Here is an 11921-nt window from a genome sequence, read left to right on the forward strand (position 1 = left end):
AGACACAGTGTCAGTTTCACATGCATGCTTCGATGTTGAACATAGTAAGAGATCATCCACATAACTGATTAATGTACTCTTACATGGTGGCACCCAGTGTGAGAGATTTTCTGCCACTGCCATTGCAAACAAGGTGGGACTGGAAGAAAATCCCTGGGCTAGCCGCGTCCAAGTATAACGTTTACCATTGAAAGTGAAAGCAAACCAGAATTGTGAATCAGGATGAACAGGAATACTGAAATATGCATTTTCCAAATCAATAACAGAAAACCAACAGGCATTCCCTGGAACCTGACACATCAGTGTGGTTACATTCGGCACTGTTGGAGCCGGATGGTGAACTGCTTCATTCACAGCCCTAAGATCTTGAACTGGCCTCCAGCCCCCATTTGGTTTCTTTACAGGCAAGAGGGGAGTGTTGCATGGTGAATGGGGACATTCCACTATAGCACCTTTATCTATCAGTGATTGGATGACAGGAGCAATGCCTTCAACAGCTTCAGGACTCAGTGGATATTGTTGTTTACATGGTCTAAAACTAGATTTTGGCTGTACAACAACAGGAGTTGCACCCTTCATATCTCCAAAATCAAATTTGCTTGTAGTCCACAATTTGTCCGGTACTGATGAAAGCAGAGCTTCATCTTCTGATGTCAGTGTCATAAGTATTATGTCTGTTTCTGAACTATGAACTGCTGATAAGGAGATGGGATATAGACCCGCAGTTGCACATGTTACTTTAATTCCAGTAGGTTCACACTGAACCTCAAGACTTAATGCACACATGAGATCACGACCCATCAAGTTAACAGGACAAACATCAGATATGAGGAATACATGTTCACCTATATAATCTCCAAAACAGACAGTTAAAGGCTCAGATAGTGGTTCAAATCCAGGAACCCCTGATGCTCCTATTGTTTTAAGATAATTTGTTGTTTTTGGAGCACTAGGAAATATTTTAGATTGAATCACAGAAATTTCTGCGCCTGAATCTACAAGGAACATCACACTTTTCCCTTGTATAGTGAGGTTTAATCTAGGTGGTGTTTTATAATTAGATGTTAACTGTAAATACTGACTATATGTAATAGTTGTGGTGTCATTAAGAACTGTGTCTGTAAGTGTGTCAACGTGCTGCTTACTGCTCTGACCTGCCCCCGCTGCTTCCTATTGCTGAGGTGCCTGGAATCCTGGTGAGTGAACTGCAATGCCCTGGGGAGGTGCGTATGGCCAAGATCCCTCTCTGTTGCTCTCTTCTTGTTGAGCATTTCCTCTGTTTGTTGGACAGACTCGGGACATGTGTCCAAAACCTCCACAGGTGTAACATCGCAGGTTACTCTGATTATCCATCTGGTTCCGTCCATGCAGCCTGTTATACGGCCCTGACTGCCCTCTTCCTCTGTTTCTTCCTCTGGCACTGCTGTGTTGTAGTGGTCTATGTCCAGGACTTTTCCCACTACCCTGCTGATAGAACATCAACTGAGCACTTTGGAGTTTCTTTACCTGTTTGTTGTCATAGTCCACCTTGTTTCTCTCAGCATGTAAGACATGTGTCCACACAGTTGCCAAAGTCTCTGTTTCCCAGCCTACGCATGACATCATGACACGGCTCTTCAGATCAGGATGAAGACCATTCACCAGGGCAGTTTTCAGCAGATGACCATGTGCAGGATTACTTGGATCAATACCTGAATGAGCTGAGAAAATACTTTCCATACGGGTACGATAGTCAGTAGCTGACTCACCTTCCTTCTGCTTGGTGTTGTGAATCTCAGGCCAGCAGACTCTCAAAGGGAAGGCAACCTTCACAGCATCATACAGTGTGTCCATCATGGTGCTGAATGCTGGTGAACCCACAGGTGCAGTAGTGGACCAGTTAGCAGGTCTGATGTTGGCCCATCGAAGCTTGAAAAACCTGCGACACACAGCTTCCACTTCCTGTAATGTTGGGTTATACATAGCCAGTAATTGCTGCATTGCTGTGACCCATTTTTCCCCACCAGTCTTTTGAGGATCAGGTAACTCCTCAGCCACTTCCTTCAGCTCGTCTGGTTGCCAATGTCTGTAGACAAATACCTCTGGATCCCAGTTAGCTTGTGCTTGAGCATTTTGTGGCATAGGTTGTGGGTTAGGGAAAACCATCATAGGCAATTGATTGATTTCTTTTCTGTCACCCTGGCTCCTGAGCCAATATTCAAATGAGACTGCTAGAGGAGACAGAGGTTTACTAGTAGAATCAGACAAAGTGCTGGACTTTTTCTTTATCTGTACTTTAGATGCTTCTGGAGTATTTAAAACAGTAGAGAGGTCAGGGTAGAGTTTCTCACTTTCCTCCTTCTCTTCTGAATCCTTCTGTGCATGGCCACTTGCAGAGGCTCCAGCCTGAGCCTGAGGAGGATGCATTCCTGATGGAGGAGGGGCACCTGGTGTGGAGACAGCATATGGAGGGGGCAGGACCCTATCTCTGTCCCTGCGTTTATGTTTATCCTTCTTTTTCTCCTCTATGCTTAACTCTTCCATTTTTACCATCACTCCAGCAGCAGCTTTTTCTGCCTTTATGTCTGCCTCTCTTTCCCATTTCTGGAAAACATGCCACTTTATATTACCTTTCCCTACTTTCTTTCCCTTCTTCTTCACTTCCTCTTCTTTCTCTTCTAATATTATTCTGCAACGTTTTAAACCATCTACACTTAATGTGCCTTGTAAAGGAAATACCCCTTTTGTGATATAGTGCCAAAGTGGAACATCCTCAACCACATCTTTTCCCCATTTATCTGCCATTAATTTAGCAGGGCCCGTAAGAGGGTCAGATAATTTCTCTAATTTCCCCGTTTTGTTTCCCATGTTTTCTAGATTCACTTGGACTGGTGCTTAAACATTCAATGGGCTTATCAATCACACACTATTTCATTCATTCACACTGATTTTCCCATCTCATCGTATGGTCAAATCTTATCACACATACACTAACTCTGGACGACTTCCCAGCCAGACAGTCTATTACTGTCCTATGGAATGCACAAGATGCACAAACTAGACACTGAAGACGTCGTCACAAAGCTTATTTTGTTACAACTTATTTCCAGTCACACGCCCATTTTATTCATATGGGACCTAGACTGTTACACTGTTATAAAGCTATATGTCAGACTTCTTATTCAGGGTTTCTATACTTTAAGATTATTTTAATTTTAATTTAATAGTACACACGTTTATATCCATATAGACATGCATATATAGTCTCCTTTTTTCTTTACTTTTCCTTTTTCTTACAAAACTCAGTTCGGACCCCACTGGATCTACTACGAACCAAAACTATATTCTTTCCACACAGGATCCCAAGAATATCCCTCAATCAAGACCACAAAGGATTTACATGATTAGTTTCCACACAGTAATAGGCCTATCTGTCGTACCACACAGGATTTATCGACCATTTCATCACATAAATATCAGCAATCGGACCACACAGGATTTATCGACTTGCCTAACCTAGGTAATCACTATTAAAAGAAATGGTTCATAACGCTGTACTCACTCAGTTTGGATGAAACATCTGCTGTCCGCCGCCTGTCCCAACGTCAGGTGGGAATCCAGTCCTCCGTTTGTCGGAGCGGAACTTTCCCTGGGCCCGTAGTAACCTTCAGTCTGGACTCAGGCGTCGATCAGCAGCATGTTCATCTCGGTGGAACCTCCAACATGTAGTAGAAAATTTTCCTCTTCCTCTACATATTGCTCAATCTTAGTAGACTTCAAGGAAGGACTCAGCATGATGAACCATCTCAGTTTAATGCGTACATGCCGGCATGGAGAAAACACCACAATCATGTAAATGTCTTCTGCTCCACCTCTCTCTAACCCTCATACTTATACTTCTCAGGGCCACCTCCAGATAACATTCCTAAGGCACTAAGTATATGTGAACAATAAGGAAGTCATAAATTTCTTCTGCATATAGGCTGAATGTTTATACCATAAATTCCCACTAATGGTCTGTGTTTTCACTCGTGACCTTGTAACTAAGAACTCCTCTCCTACCCATGTCCTATCTATGAACCCTTGTACTGTCTAGTATCTCCAATCATCTTTCACACTGAAGTTGCTCTTTTTCTCCTACATTTCCTCCCTTTTGACACAAAGTGTCAACACAAAGAGCAACTTCCACCTAACACATGCAAGTAACCATACAGCTTATAATGAAATAAGAATGAACAAAAATTTAAATGAACAGAAAATAATACACAAAATATAGTGATACAATATAATGATCAGAATAACATAAACCCAAAATTAAAATAAAAACAAAAACTTAGCATTCATTCCTCTATGTCACTTTCACTAAATGGGTTTCCCGGGGCCCATTCAGACACAGCATTGATGTTTAATGCATTAGTATCTGTGGAGTTGGTTGGTACTTTTACATAGAGTGATGTATGCTCTTGACCAAGAATTCCTCCTATCCATTTATATATGAGAGCTCGCATGCAAGTGAGTGAATAAGTACAAAAACATATCATAAGTCCAAACACAACAACAGGAATTAATAGTTGCACAATTCCAGCACCCCAAGGACCAAAATTGTCTATGAGCCATTTGTTAAAACTAAAACCTGCAGATTCAGAAGGACCAAAAGCATCTTGGATCTTTTCTAGTGCTGTGATTACACTAGTGATATTATCAGAGTTATCAGGAATGAGAGTCACACATGCCTCTCCTGTTAAGTTTAACGTTAGGCATATACCCCCAGTTTTAGCTAAGAGGTAGTCAAGGGCCATCTCGTGCTTTAGTAATGTTAATCTGTGTGATTTATCATTAGCCAAATGAACCCTTGTACTGTCTAGTATCTCCTATCATCTTTCACACTGAAGTTGCTCTTTTTCTCCTACACCAGTTCGTTAAGTCTCTTCCTGTCTCTGCCTGTACTGTCCCCTGCCCAGCACACAACTCCATAAAGGACTACTGAGGCCACCACAGTGTCATAAAAAGTCCTTAGGATCTGTCTGCACACACCAAAAGACCTCAGTCTCCTCCTTCTTGTACAGAGCGTCCGTGTTGTTAGACCAGTCCAGTTTGTTGTTAAGGTGAAGACCCAAGTATTTAAATGTGTCCACAGTCTCAATGTCTGAGCCCTGGATGTTCACCGGTGTGTGTGGTGGAGGGGACCTCCTGAAGTCAAGAACTAGCTCCTTTGTTTTGCTGGTGTTTAGGATCAGGTGGTTATTTTCACACCAGCCCACAAAGTCAGAAATTACCCCCCTGTACTCCTGCTCAATCAACTCTGTTAAAGAACAGGTTCAGTTCATTTGCCCAGGCTTGGTCACCTGGCGAGCCTCACCGTGGCCTGAGATGTGTTTTAGACCTCTCTACACATCACGGGCGTTGTTCTGTTCCGGACGATGCTCCAACTTCTTCCTGTAGCTGTCTTTGCACCTTCTGATTTTGTATTTCAAATCCCTCTGTACTCTGCGCATTTCCTCCTTGTCCCCCGAGAGAAAGGCCCTCTTCTTCTCATTTAGTAGGGTCTTCAGCTCAAGAGTGACCCAGGGCTTATTGTTAGAGAAACACAGCACTGTCATTGTTGGCACGGTGTTTTCCACACAAAAATGTATGTAGTCCGTGATGCAGTGTGTGAGACTGTCAATGTCCTCCCCATGTGGACTGCAGAGAATTTCCCAGTCTGTAGTGTTAAAACAGTCCTTTAGTTGCTCTGTTGCCTCCTCAGTCCAGATCTTCACCGTTTTAACCTGTGGTGTCTGCTGTTTCACCACTGGAGTGTAAGCAGGGGAGAGATGAACCAGGTTGTGGTCAGAGCGTCCTAAAAGGGGGGAGGGGGGCAGAAATATATGCGTTCTTGACATTTGCATATAGAAGGTCCACAGTTTTATTGTCCCTTGTGTGGCAGTTTACATACTGGGTGAAGTTGGGCAGGGTGGCGGAGAGGGGGGTTCAGGTATAGTTAAAGTCCCCAGAGATGAGAATCAGGGCCTGCGGGTGTTGTGTCTGCAGCTGGGACACGGTGCTGTGCACACGCTCACACGCAACAGCGGCGTCAGCCGATGGAGGGATGTAAACGGTGACTACCAGTACATAGGAGAACTCCTGTGGAAGGTAGTACGGCCGAACGCTGACTGCCACCAGTTCAATGTCCCTGCTACAGTGTTGTTCTTTAACAGTGATGTGGTCCGGGTTACACCATCTGTCGTTCACGAACACTGCCAGTCCACCGCTTTTCTTCTTTCCGCTCTGCGCCACGCTCAGGTCCGCCCGCACCAGCGTGAATCCGTTAATGGAGACGACGGAGTTTGGTGTGTCTTGATTGAGCCACGTCTCGGTGAAGCACAGCAGGCTGCTCTCCCACGCGCTGCAGATGCATTAGCGTCGTTAGCTCGTCCAGCTTGTTAGAAAGAGAGCGAACATTTCCCATTATAACGGATGGTACATATGGCTTGTACCTCCATCTTCTCTCCCGGCGTTTAACTCCAGCTCTGCAGCATCGTCGTTTTCTCCGTATCTCGGCTGGAATCTCTGGCTTTCCAGCGTGGAGAACCTCGGCTCAGCTAAGAGCTAACAGCTGGTCTCGAGTGTAAACAATGGAACTGCATCCTGAAGGGTCCCCCGAGGCCGGCTCAAAAAGTTGAAAAAGGACAATAAAAGAAAACATTAAAAAACGCAAAGAAAAGAACACAAAAAGCAGAGCTGCTGAGACTTTCTGCCACACACGTGGCGCCATGGTAAGTATCCTGGTCAGAGATAACTCCGAGATTTCTTAGTGTTACTTGAGGTCAATACTAAGTCAATAATAAGTCATCCAGGGTAAGAATGTGATTAGACATAGTGTCTCTGAAATTTTTAGGACCAAACAAAATGACCTGTCTTTGAGAATTGGAGGACATCCAGGCCTTTGTCTTTTAAGCATGCTTGAAGTTTGATTAATTGACTAGTTTCTTCTGGTTTCATAGATAAGTATAGCTGGGTATCATCTGCAAAGCAATGGAAATTTCCTAATAATATTGCCTAAGGGGGACATATAAAAGTATAGAGGGTATAGAGTGAAAAGAATCGGCCCAAGCACAGAACCCTGTGGAACTCCATAGCTAACTTTGGTGTGCATTGAAAACTCATCATTAACATGCACAAACTGGAATCTATCTGATACGATGTAAACCAGCTTAGTGCTGTTCCTTTATTCTCAATGACATGTTCCAGTCTGTGTAATAAGATGTTGTAATCAATGGTGTCAAATGCAGCACTAAGATCTAACAAGACAAGTACAGATAGTAGTCCACTTTCTGATGCTAATAAAAGATTGTTAGTGCAGAAACAGCACTGGTAAGTCACTATGATTTAAATCCTGACTGGAAATCAAATGAGTTATTCCTACACAGGTGGTTACACAATTGCTTAGAAACTACCTTTTCAAGAATTTTAGAGATAAAGGGCAGATTGGATATTGATTTATCATTTACTAAACCCCTGAGTCCAGAGTTGGCATTTTGATTAGAGGTTTGACTACAACAACTTTAAAAGCCTGGGATAGCTTGCTAGTAAAGAGAGATTGATCTGATATCCCTCCACACCTTCCAGGTGGTATGTTAAAGGCTTTGTTCCAGTTTCAATTCAATTTTCAATTCAATTTTATTTGTATAGCGCCAATTTACAACAGAAGTTATCTCAAGGCACTTTACAGTGTAAGGTTTTAGACCTTACAGAAAATATTTATACAAAAAATTATAGAGAAAACCCAACAATCCCATTTGAGCAAGCTTTAGGCAACAGTGGAGAGGAAAAACTCCCTTGAGAGGAAGAAACCTCCAGCAGAACCAGGCTCATAGTGGGCGGCCATCTGCCTTGACCGGTTGGGGTGAGTGGAAAGAGAAGAGAGAAAAGAACAGCAGGCAATAAAGACAACAACAAGCATCAAGAACATTGGGCAGATGAACTGGATTCTGGAGATGTACAGCTCCAGGCCGAGGATACCTGCAGAAAAGTACAGAGAGAGGGAGACAGAGAGGAGGAAACACAACTACAGGAGAGAGAAGACACAAAGTTAATGACATGAAATGGTAGAATTTGCATTGATACAGGAGAAAGGAGAGAGGAGAGGAGCTCAGTTTATCAGTAGAGGTCCCCCAGCAGAATAACCTATATCAGCATAACTAAGAGATGGTTCAGAGTCACCTGATCCATCTCTAACTATAAGCTTTATAAAAAAGGAAAGTTTTAAGTCTAGTCTTAAATGTAGAGACGGTGTCTGCCTCCCGAACCTGAACTGGGAGCTGGTTCCACAGGAGAGGGGCTTGGTAGCTAAAGGCTCTGCCTCCCATTCTACATTTGGAAACTCTAGGAACCACAAGTAAACCTGCAGTCTGAGAACGGAGAGTTCTGCTTGGAAGATAAGGAACTATGAGGTCTTTAAGATAAGATGGAGCCTGATTATTAAGGGATTTATAAGTTAGGAGAAGAATTGTAAATTCAATTCTGGATTTAACAGGGAGCCAATGGAGAGAAGCTAACGTTGGAGAAATATGATCTCTCTTGCTAATTCCAGTCAGAACTCTGGCTGCAGCATTTTGGATTAACTGGAGGCTCTTTAATGAGTTATTGGGACATCCCATTAATAAAGAATTACAATAGTCCAGTCTGGAAGTAACAAATGCATGGACTAGTTTTTCAGCATCACTTTGGGACAGGATGCTCCTAATTTTAGCAATGTTTCTTAGGTGAAAAAAGGCAGTTCTAGAGATTTCTTTTATGTATGAAGTGAAGGAGATATCCTGATCAAAGATAACTCCGAGGTTTCTTACAGTATTACTTGAGGCCAGAACTAAGTCATCAATGGTGAGAATGTGTTTAGACATAGTGTCTCTGAGATTTTTAGGCCCAAACAGTATAACCTCTGTCTTGTCTGGATTTAGGAGAAGGAAATTGGAGGACATCCAGGTCTTTATATCTTTTAAGCATGCTTGAAGTCTGACTAATTGATTAGTTTCTCCTGGTTTCATAGATAAGTATAGCTGGGTATCATCTGCATAACAATGGAAATTTATAGAGTGTTTCCTAATAATATTGCCTACAGGGGACATATATAAAGTGAAAAGAATCGGTCCAAGCACAGATCCCTGTGGAACTCCATAGCTGACTTTGCTGTGCATGGAAGACTCATCATTAACGTGTACAAACTGAAATCTATCCGATAGATATGATTTAAACCACTCTAGTGCTGTTCCTTTGATTCCAATGACATGTTCCAGTCTGTGTAATAAAATGTTGTGATCTATAGTGTCGAATGCAGCACTAAGATCTAACATGACGAGTATAGAGAGTAGTCCATTGTCTGATGCTAGTAGAAGATCATTAGTGACCTTTACCAGTGCTGTTTCTGTACTATGATGTACTCTAAATCCTGACTGGAAATCTTCATACAAGTTATTGCTACGTAGGTGGTCGTACAATTGCTTAGAAACTATCTTTTCAAGGATTTTAGAGATAAAGGGCAGATTGGATATTGGTTTATAATTCGCTAAGACCCCTGAGTCCAGAGTAGGCTTTTTGAGTAGGGGCTTGACTACAGCAACCTTAAAAGCCTGTGGTACGTAGCCTATTTGTAAAGACAGATTGATCTGATCTAATATGGACGTGCTGATCAAAGGTAAGACATCCTTGAGGAGTCTAGTCGGGATGGGATCTAAGAGACATGTTGATGGTTTAGAGGAATTAATTACTGAAATTAATTCAGAATGATCTATGGGGAGGAAGCAGTCTAAGTACGAGCGTGGATCTAGAGTTGTTGTACAATCCATGCTATATGCAGGGATGATCTGATCAATTTTTTCTCTAATAGTTATGATTTTATTTGTAAAGAAATTCATGAAGTCATTGCTGCTGAGAGTTGAGGGAATACTAGGGTCAACCGAGCTATGACTCTTTGTCAGCCTGGCTACAGTGCTGAAAAGAAACCTAGGGTTGTTCTTATTTGCCTCTATTAATGAGGAGTAATATGAAGTTCTAGCTTTACGCAGGGCTTTTTTATATATTATTAAACTATCTTTCCAGGCTAGGCAATATTCATCTAAATTGGTGGAACGCCACCTCCTTTCCAACTTACGTGATTTCTGCTTTAAGCTACGGATTTGTGAATTGTACCATGGAACTAACTTCCTCTGACTCACTAGTTTCTTTTTCAGAGGAGCAACTGTATCAAGTATTGTTCCAAGTGAAGCACCAGTACTATTAACAAGATAGTCCACTTGTGCTGGAGTAACATTGAAATAACTGCCTTCCTCTGTGTTGGTACATGGCTCTGAAATAAAAGATGGAATCAGTTCCTTAAATTTGTCAATCTAGCCACAGGGGTTGCAAGCCAGTGATTTCTGTGCCGGTCCCAAGCCCGGATAAATAGAGAGGGTTGCGTCAGGAAGGGCATCCGGCGTAAAAATTGCCAAAATAACCATGCGAATCATTCACAAGACTTTCATACCGGATCGGTCGAGGCCCGGGTTAACAACGACCACCACCGATGCTGTTAACCTACAGGGTGCCGGTGGAAATTTGACTACTGTTGGTCGAAGAAAGAGGGGAGGCAGAAGAGTTCGTGGTCAGAGAGAGAAGGGAAAAGGCAGGAGCATAGGTTTGAGAATAGGGACTCTTAACGTTGGTACGATGACAGGGAAAGGCAGAGAGCTGGCAGACATGATGGAGAGAAGAAAGGTAGATGTTCTGTGTGTGCAGGAGACAAGGTGGAAGGGCAGCAAGGCACGTAGAATCGGAGGAGGATACAAACTGTTCTACCATGGTGTTGATAGGAAGAGAAACGGGGTAGGAGTGATCTTGAAGGGGGAGTTTGTGAACAATGTTCTAGAGGTGAAAAGAGTCTCAGACAGAGTGATGAGGCTAAAGCTAGAAATTGAAGGGGTGATGATGAATGTAGTCAGTGGGTATGCGCCACAGGTTGGCTGTGAGTTAGAAGAGAAGGAGAGATTCTGGAGTGAGTTTGATGAGGTCATAGAGAGTATCCCCAGAGGAGAGAGAGTTGTTGTTGGAGCAGACTTCAATGGGCATGTTGGTGAGGGCAACAGAGGTGATGAGGAGGTGATGGGCAGGTTTGGTGTGAAGGAAAGGAATCTGGAAGGACAGATGGTGGTGGACTTTGCTAAGAGGATGGAAATGGCTGTAGTCAACACTTACTTCCAGAAGCGAGAGGAACATAGAGTGACATACAGAAGTGGAGGTAGGAGTACGCAGGTGGACTACATCCTATGTAGACGAGGTCATTTGAGAGAGGTTAGTGACTGCAAAGTGGTGGTAGGAGAGAGTGTAGCCAGACAGCACCGCATGGTGGTGTGCAAGATGACTCTGGAGGTCAGGATGAAGAAAAGAGGGAAGTCAGAGAAGAAGACCAAGTGGTGGAAGCTAAAGAATGAAGAAACTTGTGAGGAATTCAGGCAGAAGTTGAGACAGGTTCTGGGTGGTCAGGATGAGCTTCCAGATGACTGGGAAACCACAGCAGAAGTTATCAGGGAAACAGGTAGGAAGGGTGTGTGTCATCTGGAAAGAGGAAAGAAGGTAAAGACACTTGGTGATGGAATGAGGAAGTACAGGAATGCATCCAGAGGAAGAAGTTAGCTAGAAGGAAGTGGGATGTAGAAAGGACTGAGGAAAGTAGACAGGAGTACAAGGAAGCGCAGCGTAGAGTGAAGAGGGAGGTGGCAAAGGCCAAACAGAAAGCTTACGATGAGCTGTATGACAGGTTAGACACAAAGGAAGGAGAGAAGGACTTGTACAGGCTAGCCAGACAGAGAGATAGAGATGGGAAGGATGTGCAACAGGTAAGGGTGATTAAGGACAGAGATGGAAAGGTGCTAACAACCCAGGAGAGTTTGCAGAAAAGACGGAAGGAGTATTTTGAGGATCTGATGAAT

General features: G+C 43.1%; 1 pseudogene; it reads right to left on the bottom strand.

Annotated features, from left to right (window-relative positions):
• Positions 1–9743, bottom strand: part of LOC117152976 — a 93289-nt pseudogene extending 83546 nt beyond the window's left edge.
• Positions 9744–11921: the final 2178 nt, after the last annotated feature.

This window comes from Anabas testudineus, chromosome 17 (genome assembly GCF_900324465.2).
Source record: "Anabas testudineus chromosome 17, fAnaTes1.2, whole genome shotgun sequence".
NCBI classification, from domain to species: Eukaryota; Metazoa; Chordata; class Actinopteri; order Anabantiformes; family Anabantidae; genus Anabas; species Anabas testudineus.